Here is a 10,665-nt window from a genome sequence, read left to right on the forward strand (position 1 = left end):
TGTGTCGTTTCACAGTCCATTGTTGAGACCGATTAGAAATGTTGAAGTGAAGTATTCCTTCAACATCCTGATGAATCCTAGTTTATCGGGACACCAATTATTACCATTCAGTATTGATATTCTACAAGTGGAGGAGTTAGTGATAGTATTCACTGACTCCGACTATACGTACGAGTTATTCTACACCGTATTTTCCCTAATAAGGAAATTAAAAATATTAATATTGAAGGAGGTCACAGCAATTGCCTGGAGAGGAAACACAGATATGTGTCTTTCCTACTTCTCTTCTAGCTTATTATCCTAAGCTATTATATATAATAGTAAATGATACTATTTTAAGCAGGTGTATTTATATCAGTGATATAAATTACCTTATACTCATTTCACTCTTTCTTTCCTTACAGGAGGAGCCTAAGGTGAAATGTGCAGTAGGGACTTTTGTGGCCACAAGATGTGCAGGTCTCATGCCCCCTGCTCCATCGCAACTGAAACCCGGAGGTATTGGGATCCAAAGGGTTGCACCGTCTGCTCGGCTCTGATGACTGAGGGATTCGGTGAAGATATCCCTGAGACTATGGAGTCAAGGGATACAACAAGAGAAACTCTTCGGAGGTGGGTAAGAGGGTTCCAAAAGAACTCTCCGGAACCTTACCCGCCTAACGAAGCTAAGAGATGCCTTCTGTTCCCTAAGGCCCAATCCGATGTGGTTGTGCCCCAGGCACAGGTCAAGCCCCTTCATTACCCCCTGGCTATTTGGAAATTTCCAACCCTTAAACCCCATGGGGTTATATTTTTTCAAGCACATTTTGCAGTATATATTTTTTTTTAATTGCTCAAACAGCCTTAATTTTTGTTATAGAGAGGTCAGGTCGGTCTCATTGTCTTGGAAAATGCTTGAAATTTCTCAAAAAATTATCTAAAATAGGCAAAAAAAAAAATTTAAATAGCATTTTTTTGCAAGGACGTACCGGTACGTCCATGGGGGTAAAGGGATGAGTTTTGTGAAATGTACCAGTACGTCCTTTGGGGGTAAAAGGGCTAGCTGACGATAGAGGCTGACATTAATAAGGCACTCGAAGGCATGGACATCCATCAGGAATGGATGTCGGAGGTGTCTACCGACACCGAAAAGGATGTTCTGCAAGAAAATCCTGAAGAAAAGGTGGCTCAACCACCCACGGAGGAAGAAGGATCCGTATCAACGATATCTGAAGACCCTCAGTTTTCTGTGACGGCATATCAACCTGTGCCGTCAACTTCTTCGGCCCCAACTCCCATCTTGAACCACTGATAGCCAAGAGCGAGGCACTCCTACGACAACTTCAGCAGATGATGTAATTGTTCCGCAAGGAACAACAGGATATTAGGAGGGAAGTAAGAGAAGTGAAACGCCCGAGCACTTTCATAGGCTCTCATAAGCCTATCAGAGTCTCTGACTTACCTCAATGCTCCGAAACCAACCACTGGAGGTATGCGGAGCAAATGCCCATGATGAATGGGAAACTGTACATCTCCGAGATCTCCAATTCTGGCCTAACATATCAGCATACCCATAATGTTACGTGAGGTTGCGGGATGAACCTGCATCTCGTGAGGAGACGCAACCGAAAGAGGTCATGATCTTTGAGCATGACAAGGCGCAGGCTCTCTTATCCAAGACCCTAAAGAAAGCCGGTTACACCAGCTCTAAGGTTTCAGCTTTGAGCAAGAAGCATCCTACCTTCGTTGCTCCTTCCTCCAGAACTTTTCCCTTTTCGGTCAAAGCTCTCAACTGTGTGCTGAAAGCAGTTGATGCAGGCAAACCATGCCCAGTGGTAGAGGAATGCAGACCATTATCTCTATCCATGCCTACCTGCGAGAAGGAACGGAACGAGATTCATCTAACCTTCTCAGTTTCTAAACTGGATCCGGAGATAGCAGGTCAACAGTTCAATGAGAACCTTTCAAAACTGTCAGAACATCTTTTGAGAAGGGAACAGAAGACAGAAGAGGGACTAGCCACCTCTTTGTCTCTTCAGAACTGTATGGAGCCCAGGAAGCTGATCACTTCATGTATCTGGGGCAAGGACCTTTTCCCAAAAGAATTGGTTCAGGAGGTCATCGCAAAAGAGAAACCTTCTCCAGAAGTGGGGCATGTCTTCCAAGAGGAAATTATCCTCAAATGCTGGTCCCCAACCGAAAAAATAGGGAGGCAAAGAACCCACGCAAGTCTGCACAGCATCCAACCATGACCGCAGTGCCCCAAATGGTAGCCCAGCCACAAATCGCCTTCCAAATGGTGCCCCAGCAGCTGGTAGCTCAGTCGCCTGTGTTCAATCCAGGCCTTGAGAGGCACACGGCTACCTTTCGCCCCAGAGGTAGAGGCTCAAGTTCCGGATGCTTACCCTGCAACACATAAGGACCCTGGCGGATGCTTATTGGCACCTACCAGTCAGCCGCCCCCTCTCCTACCTAGGATTCAGGCTACAGAAGACAAAATATGCCTTCACAGCCATGCCCTTTGGGCTAAACATAGCCCCAAGGATATTCACAAAACTTGCGGACACAGTCGTCCAACAGCTGCGCTTAGAAGGCTTTCAGGTAGCGGCATACCTGGACGACTGGCTGGTGTGGGCAGCATCCAAGACTGCTTGTCTGCAGGCAGCCACAAAGGTGATTCAGTTCCTAGAACACCTGGGCTTCAAGATCAACCACAAGAAGTCTCGCCTTTCTCCAGCTCAGGAGTTTCAATGGTTAGGAATCCATTGGAACTTGCAATCACATCGCCTCTCCATTCCACCGAAGAAGAGGAGAGAGATAGTGGGATCTGTCAAGAGACTACTGAAACTCAAGAAGATTTCAAGATGCCAACAAGAAAGAGTACTGGGCTCTCTGCAGTTTGCAGCAGTGACAGACCCAGTGCTAAAAGCACAACTAAAAGATGCGTCAGGAGTCTGGAGAAGATACGCATCAAACGCTTGAAAAGATCAACAAAGATTGACACCGACCCTACTGCGAACACTCCTAAGGCCGTGGTCAAAGGTCAAGAGCCTGACAAGAACAATTACCTTAAAACCACAACCACCTCAACCTTCAGTGGTAATTCAGGCTATTCCCATTAAAGGAAAGTGCAAGGGAATTGGTCACACCAGTTCAAGACCTTTCACATCAACATCCTGGAAGCTATGGCAGTCTTCCTAACGTCGAAGAAACTATCCCCTCGCAGATCAGCCCACATCAGACTGGTCTTGGACAGCGAGGTAATGGGGAAATGTCTGAACCGACAAGGCTCGAGATCACCTCACATCAATCACGTGATGTTATAGCCATCTTTCCCCTGGCAAGGAAGAAGAGATGGCACTTATCAGCAGTTCACCTGCAAGGGTTCCGCAATATGATGGCGGATGCTCTATCCAGGCAAAAGCCAATAGAGACAGAATGGTCCCTACACGCAGACTCATTCTCCTTCATCTTGGTAAAAGTCCCGGAACTGCAGATCGACCTCTTCGCAACGAGCGATAACAAGAAACTACCTCGATATGTAGCCCTTTACGAGGACCCTCGGGCAGAAGCGATGGACGCCATGTCCCCCGATTGGAACAGATGGAATCACATCTATCTGTTCCCACCAACCAACCTCCTGCTGAAGGTCCTCAACAAGCTGAGATCCTTCAGAGGAACAGCAGCAGTAGTGGCCCCCAAATGGCCCAGAAGCAATTGGTTCCCTCTAGTTCTAGAACTGAAACTGTAGCTGTTCCCTCTACCAAATCCAGTTCTATGCAACTGGTTCAAAAGTCGACTGTCTACGCTTCATCCTTGAGAACTTTTGACATCTCATGATTTTCTCGCCTTAGCAGCCAAGAAAAGGTTCAGGATCTCAAAAGACAACATCGACTTTATAGAAGAATACAAGTCAAAGTCAACTAGAAGACAGTACGAATCGTCTTGGAAGAAGTGGGTTTCCTTCGTGAAAACAATGAAACCGACAGAAATTTCAATAGATTTCTGCCTCTCCTTCTTCATCTACCTTCATGAACAAGGCCTAGCTTTCACCACAATAACTGCGTGTAAGTCAGCCTTGACTAGACCCCTTCTTTACACCTTTCAGGTGGACCTTTCAAGTGAAATTTTCAATAAGATTCCGAAAGCATGCGCTAGACTCAAACCAGGAACCCTTCCAAAGCTCATATCATGGTCTTTGGACAAAGTCTTGCACTATGCTTCGAATTGAACAATGAGGATTGTACCCTAAAGGATCTAACACAAAAAGTGATATTCCTGTTCGCTATAGCCTCAGGGGCTAGAGTCATTGAAATAGTGGCCTTATCCAGGAACGAAGGCCATATTCAGTTCACAGAAGAGGGAGAACCAAACCTTTTTCCCGATCCTACTTTTCTCGCCAAAAACGAGCTGCCCACCAGTAGAGTGTTGTAAGGTCTATCTTCAAAGAACTTCAGATTTCAAGGAGGGACAGCTCTTCTGAGGCAAAACTTCAGGATCAAACCTATCCCTAAAACTACTGAGGGCAAACTTCACCTACTTTATTCGCAGAGCGGATCCTGACAGTACACCCGCAGGTCACGTTCCCAGAAAAGTTGTTTCCTCGTTGAACTTCTTTCAACACATGGACTTTGATAGACTCCGCTCATATACGGGTTGGAAATCATCCAGAGTCTTCTATAAACATTTTGCGAAGCAAGTGCACGAGATAAAACACTTTGTGGTGACGGCAGATAGTGTTATAAAACCTGTCGTCTAATGCTGCGATGAACAGTGGACTGTTTTGGGACTTAACAGTGTATTGGGTGAACAGGTATCAGCACCTCTGAGTGTAATACCTTTTAAGTAAAAATCACTATGGTGATTTATGGACTGTTCTATATAGGTGCAGAATCTAACCAATAATACCAGTGCCGTGTGAACATTTGTACAATGGTGAAACATATCCAACATTTAAGTGAAATCAAACAGTTTAATTTCACAAAACTGAGTGACATTCACCAATGAATTAATATATGTATATTCTTCCCTTACAGATTATAAAATATATATGTACCAAGATGTTCAAATATGTTGGATAGATTCTTTCTAATGATACATTTCAAATTGTTTTTATATTTTTTCTATAAAAATAAAAAGCTATATAAATGTATTTGCGTCTTATTCGCCCTTAAAAGTACAAATAAAATTGTCCAGAGACTTTTATTTTTCCTAAAATAAAATCTTGTAAGTAAAATCTCTGAAAGAACAACCTGGTAATCTCTAAAAGTTCCCTCTTGTTCCAACAGAAATAAAAACTTTGAAGCCTTATAGTCGAAGTCGACAATTTCCCTGCAGGGGCCAGGAAGCCCTAAGTTAGTTCCAAACTTAGTGGATATGACAAATAACGGTAATGTCATATATATAAGGTCTAGGAGACCATATAAGGAACTCATTCAAAGTAAAGACACTTATACAAACCCACAGATATAGTACTTTCAAGTAATTATCTGGTAAACTTCCATCAGGACGACATGGCTGAGCCCAAAAAACGGATTTTGAGCAAAGCGAAAAATCTATTTTTGGGTGATATGGCCATGTCGTCCTGATGGACTATCCCTTCTTTCAAAGGGAGTAAAACAGCTATGTAATGAAAGTCCCCACCCAAAACTACTCTATCTGCTGCTTTTCCTGCTTAAATGCAACAAGGAATAATACGCTGTAGTAGTACAGGGAGGGGATCCACCGGGTAACCTTGATAACGGCTCCCCTTCATTTCGCCACTCTTCCCCCTCAAAGAGTAAAATCTATTCGGGGTGAAGATTGCCATGTGTCGTATCAAGAAATACATCCCCTGATTTTATGCGATCTCCTTAAAAGTTATATTAAGGATACTCGTGCCAGGAGTTAGAATTCTGGAGATCTATGGTTAAGTCTCTGTAGCTAAATATCCCTTAGAAAGCTGCCTAAAGGAACCTTCCATCAGGACAACATGGCAATATCACCCAAAAATAGATTTTTCGCTTTGCTCAAAATCTGTTTTATGACCTCACTAAAGTGTTCCATCTTCTGTTGTTATAACAGATCCATCTCTCTTTTTGGTGTGTATATGCTTCTTCTTTGCCACAATAGAGATTTCAATAATAATTCTATGAGCAATTCTTACACCATAGCCACTCCCTGAATTCATAGTTTTGTCAGCCTCATCTGCTTTCATGTCTAAATATTCCTCTCTGGTCATTCCTGGCTTTTTTTTTTACTTCACTATCTGTACTGGAATACTTAGCATGCTCTACCTTTTAATTTTCATGACTTCCTCGAAAACATTCAACAATCAATTTCTGTCTTTGTCACCTTTTTCTCCTTTGTCTACAGTTGATATGCGTTGGATCTTTGCTTTATAAAATGGCTATTAATCTAGAGAATAGTGGAACAGACTTTTTTTTCCTTCACAAATACTAGCTATTTGCTCTTTGCTGTCTAGTACAGAGATAACGTATTCACCTAGCATTTTCATGGCAGCAAATCGATCCACGCGCGGGACCGTGAGATTAAGTTGTTTACAGGTGAGGCCATTGCTGTGGTTGGGCACCCCAGAGTGGGGGGGGGGGGGAGGAGAGGAAGTTGGCCTTGCCCAGCTGACCTTCTGGTGATTATGTATTTTCATGAAAATGATACTGAAATCAGGACCCTTCAACTTTGACTCAACCAGTATCTGAGTTACACTAAAGTTGTTATATCAATTTCCTGATGTCCACAGATTAGCCAAACCAGTAAATTGTGGCAGGTAGTCACAACCAGACAACTGGAGACACACCTTGCAAAGAATCATCATTATTTAAAACCAGATTCAGTTTCACACCAGTTATTGTTGGAGTATTATAGTCTTTTTCATGAACCCTATGCCCATTAACTGGTGAGTTGAGAAGGACAAAGGCTTTTTATGCAATTATCTAATTCATGAATTTTTGGAACAATAACTTAAAAAAATCATCTGAAATCTTTTTCCTTATTGAATCTGTCAATTATATTTGATCGTATTTGTGTTTTTTTTAGAGATATGAAACTTTCACCAGGTTCAGGTTCAGGTCGAGTCTTCGCCTTTGCTTCGGTGCCTCTTTTATGTCTTTTACTTTTGTCCGTTCATTATTTTCAATATTTTTTGTATGTCCTGACATGAGAGACTTTCCCACATAACTCCTCCTACTTTATTAGGCAGTCTACCTGCAGGTTATTACTTTAGTAGGTGATCTATATGCAGGTTTCTACTTCAGATGATCTACATGTATTGGTGTGCTACTGTCTTAAGCACACATTTGAGTATGAGTTGTTTTCAGATGTATTTAAATGGTTTACTGAATACATCTTAATGGTTTTTAAGTTTTATTTTTAATAAACAACAGAGTTAAACATCTCCATCACTGGAGGAAGCTGTGTTGGTCCACATGACCAATTCTGGTGAAGTTTAGATATGAACTGAATAAATTATCGATATCACAGATATCGTATGCTTGCTTTAATTTAGCCACGTGACGGAATCGGAAGACACCTGCATCCGGTGACGTCACAAACTTTCACACGAGGAGACAATGTGTTGACGTTAAGAAAGAATGTCAATTTGCCGAGGGTTGCATTATACATCCTGTTTATAATTTGAATGACTACAGCAAATCTCAGGGTTAGCTCTTCCAACCAACATGACATATTACGTCATTTGTTTTAAACATGTAATATTACTATTCTAACTATTACATAAGCTCGGCCAGCTATCTCAATTTTTTTACAAAAATTTAACAACAAGCCGAAACATGGTTATTAGGTGTGACTGGACATACGTATTATTCTTTGTTTAACTTTAGCCATAATCAACTGAGGACGAATGTCCAAATAGGCACATTAAAAAATAATAACAATAATGCATACAAAAAAGATATTACCAAAGCAAAAAGAAAAATGCATGATAAAACCAAGATCATATATATGGTACATTGCTAGCAAATGATTACATGGTACCAAAAAACAAAACAAATTCTGACTTTCAAATGATTCGGTAACTTGATAAAGAATAATTGTTACCTTTGTCAGAAACAAGATACTCAATTTTTAGTGCACAAACACGAATTCCTGGTACGTACACGTACCACGGTTTCGTACATATATATATATATTTATATATAGGGCTGATATATTTTATTAGATGCCCATTGATTCTGTTATATATTTTATTATATATATTTTTTTTTCTCTTTTCTTTTTTAACATTCCGGCTTATATATATTTTTATTAGATGCCGAGAGAAAAAAAATGATTTATATCCTTTTTTATTTTATTTATTTTTTAAATGTTGTTTTAAATGTATTTTTAACAATGCAAATGTAGAGAATTTCTTTAATTACATATTACTAGCGTACTAATCAGCTTTTCATACAAACATCTTCCTGACAAATTACTCCCTTAGCGAATGAGGTGGCCACTCATACAGCTTTGAACTGGATCAGATAGGGGGTATTGTCAGGGCTATGCAACTCGTTCCTTTGTAGCTGCTTGCTGTGCCGTAACCTACGCCAAACAAGGATGTTCACGGCGATAAATATCATCACCGTGACACACAAACTAGCCAGTATTATGGGGGGAAGAATCTCTTTATAAGTCGGTGACAGGTGGTCCTTTTCGGTAAGTTTCATCAACCGCTTTGCCACACGGCCGTTGTAAGGGAGAGGAAGTGCTGGCATTGTAGAGGTCCACTTGAAGTTCGCGAAGTAGGCTCGTTCTCTGATGATTGTCCGTAGGCCAGTCACCATGGAATTCGGGGAAGTCCCGATACAGCCATCTGCTGCGACGAAGATGTGGTTGAAGGATGTGGATCCGTCAGGGCATGATACATTGAAGCCGTCCTTGTCGTATCGTATCCACGAGCCATTATTTAGTCTGTAATTGAATTCTTTATTGTCAAAGGGATAAAGCTTATCCAGACAATTTTCACTTGTATTTATACATTCTTTTAAAGGATTTGATAGATTAGTTGTAGGCGTTAATACATGGAAAGGTGTTCTAACTGGGGTACCATACAATGCTTCATGCGGTGACATTTTAATTGATATATGATATGAATGATTCAGAGTACTCAGTGCCGCCGGTATCGCAATATCCCAGTTGGGGTCTGATCCCCCTAGTGTTACCCTCAATATATTTAATATCTTCCTATTTGCTCTTTCCACTAGCCCATTCGACTCTGGGTGATATATCATGGTATTAATCTTCTTTATGTTGAGGAATTCACACAATGAGGTAAGAAAGTGATTATTAAATTCACCACCCGAGTCTGAGATTATCATGTGTGGAATTCCATGTTTACAAATGTAACACTCGTAAAACTTCCTAGCGCATTCAATCGCAGTTTTAGTTTTAAGCGCTATTAGTTCTGTATATCGAGTTAAAGCATCTATAATTACTAAGAGGTGCTTATTTCCTCTGTCTGACTCGTAAAATCCTGTTAACAAATCTAAATGTATTCTTTCAAAGGGTTGATTGGGAACAGGATAAGCTCCTAGGCTGACAGGTGTTTTCGTATGCCCTTTGTTTTCCTGACATGTGCGACAATTAGCTATGTGTCTTTTTATATCTGTAAGCATTGTATGCCAATAAAACAATGATTTGGCTTTCTGTGACATTAATGAGAACCCAGGGTGTCCATGTTATGGATTTGAATGCAACCAATTCAGGACAGTGGAAATAAGTGAGATTGGTACTACTACCTGGTCGTTAGTTACATGTGGTGTATTGCGGGTTTTCCTTGTCACAGTCCTACACAGAATATTATCTTTGATTATATAATTCTGCTGCTTATACTTTATATATTCTTTTTCTTTATGATTGCCTTTCAAAGCATTTATAATTGTTTCTATTTTCTGATCTTTTCTTTGCTCAGTCTGTAACAATTCAGCACTCCAGCCTAAATCTTCTTGTTCAGATATTGTTTTTACAATAGGCATGGATGTTGATATATCTATTAATTCAGCTAAAGACTCCGTACAGGATGACACGGGGTTGCGTGATAATGCATCCGCAATGATATTTGCCTTCCCAGGTAAATACCCGATTCTTGCGCCAAAATCTTGAATGATTAAATGCCACCGAGTTCGTTTAGGGCTGTGATTGAAGCCTTTAAAGAACTCTGTTAGTGGTTTATGGTCAGTAAGAACCTTAACGGGATAACCGTAAATTATGAACTTAAAATGCACTAGCGAATTAACAATAGCTAGTCCTTCCTTGTCTATTACTGCATACTTACTTTCGGAAGTTCTCAATTTTCGAGAATAGAAAGCTATCGGGAGAAACTGTTTATCATATTGCTGAAGCAATACCCCTCCTACTCCTAAGTCTGAGGCGTCTGTTGCAATGAAGAATTCCTTACCGAAGTCAGGAAATTTTAAGATAGGAGAACTACACAGTTCATCTTTCAAAGTATTAAACGCCTGTTGATGTTGCTCAGACCATATGAAATCTACGCCCTTCTTCGTAAGATCAGTTAAAGGAGCGGCTATTATTGAATAGTTGCGTATAAAACGCCTGTAATATCCACTACAACCCAGAAATTGCAGTATTCCCTTGACATTAGTAGGTATGGGAAAATTACGTATAGCCGACACCTTATCATGGACTACTTTAAGACCTTGGCTTGACACCATGAAACCCAAATATATTAAT

This window comes from Palaemon carinicauda, chromosome 34 (assembly GCF_036898095.1).
Source record: "Palaemon carinicauda isolate YSFRI2023 chromosome 34, ASM3689809v2, whole genome shotgun sequence".
Classification (NCBI taxonomy): Eukaryota; Metazoa; Arthropoda; class Malacostraca; order Decapoda; family Palaemonidae; genus Palaemon; species Palaemon carinicauda.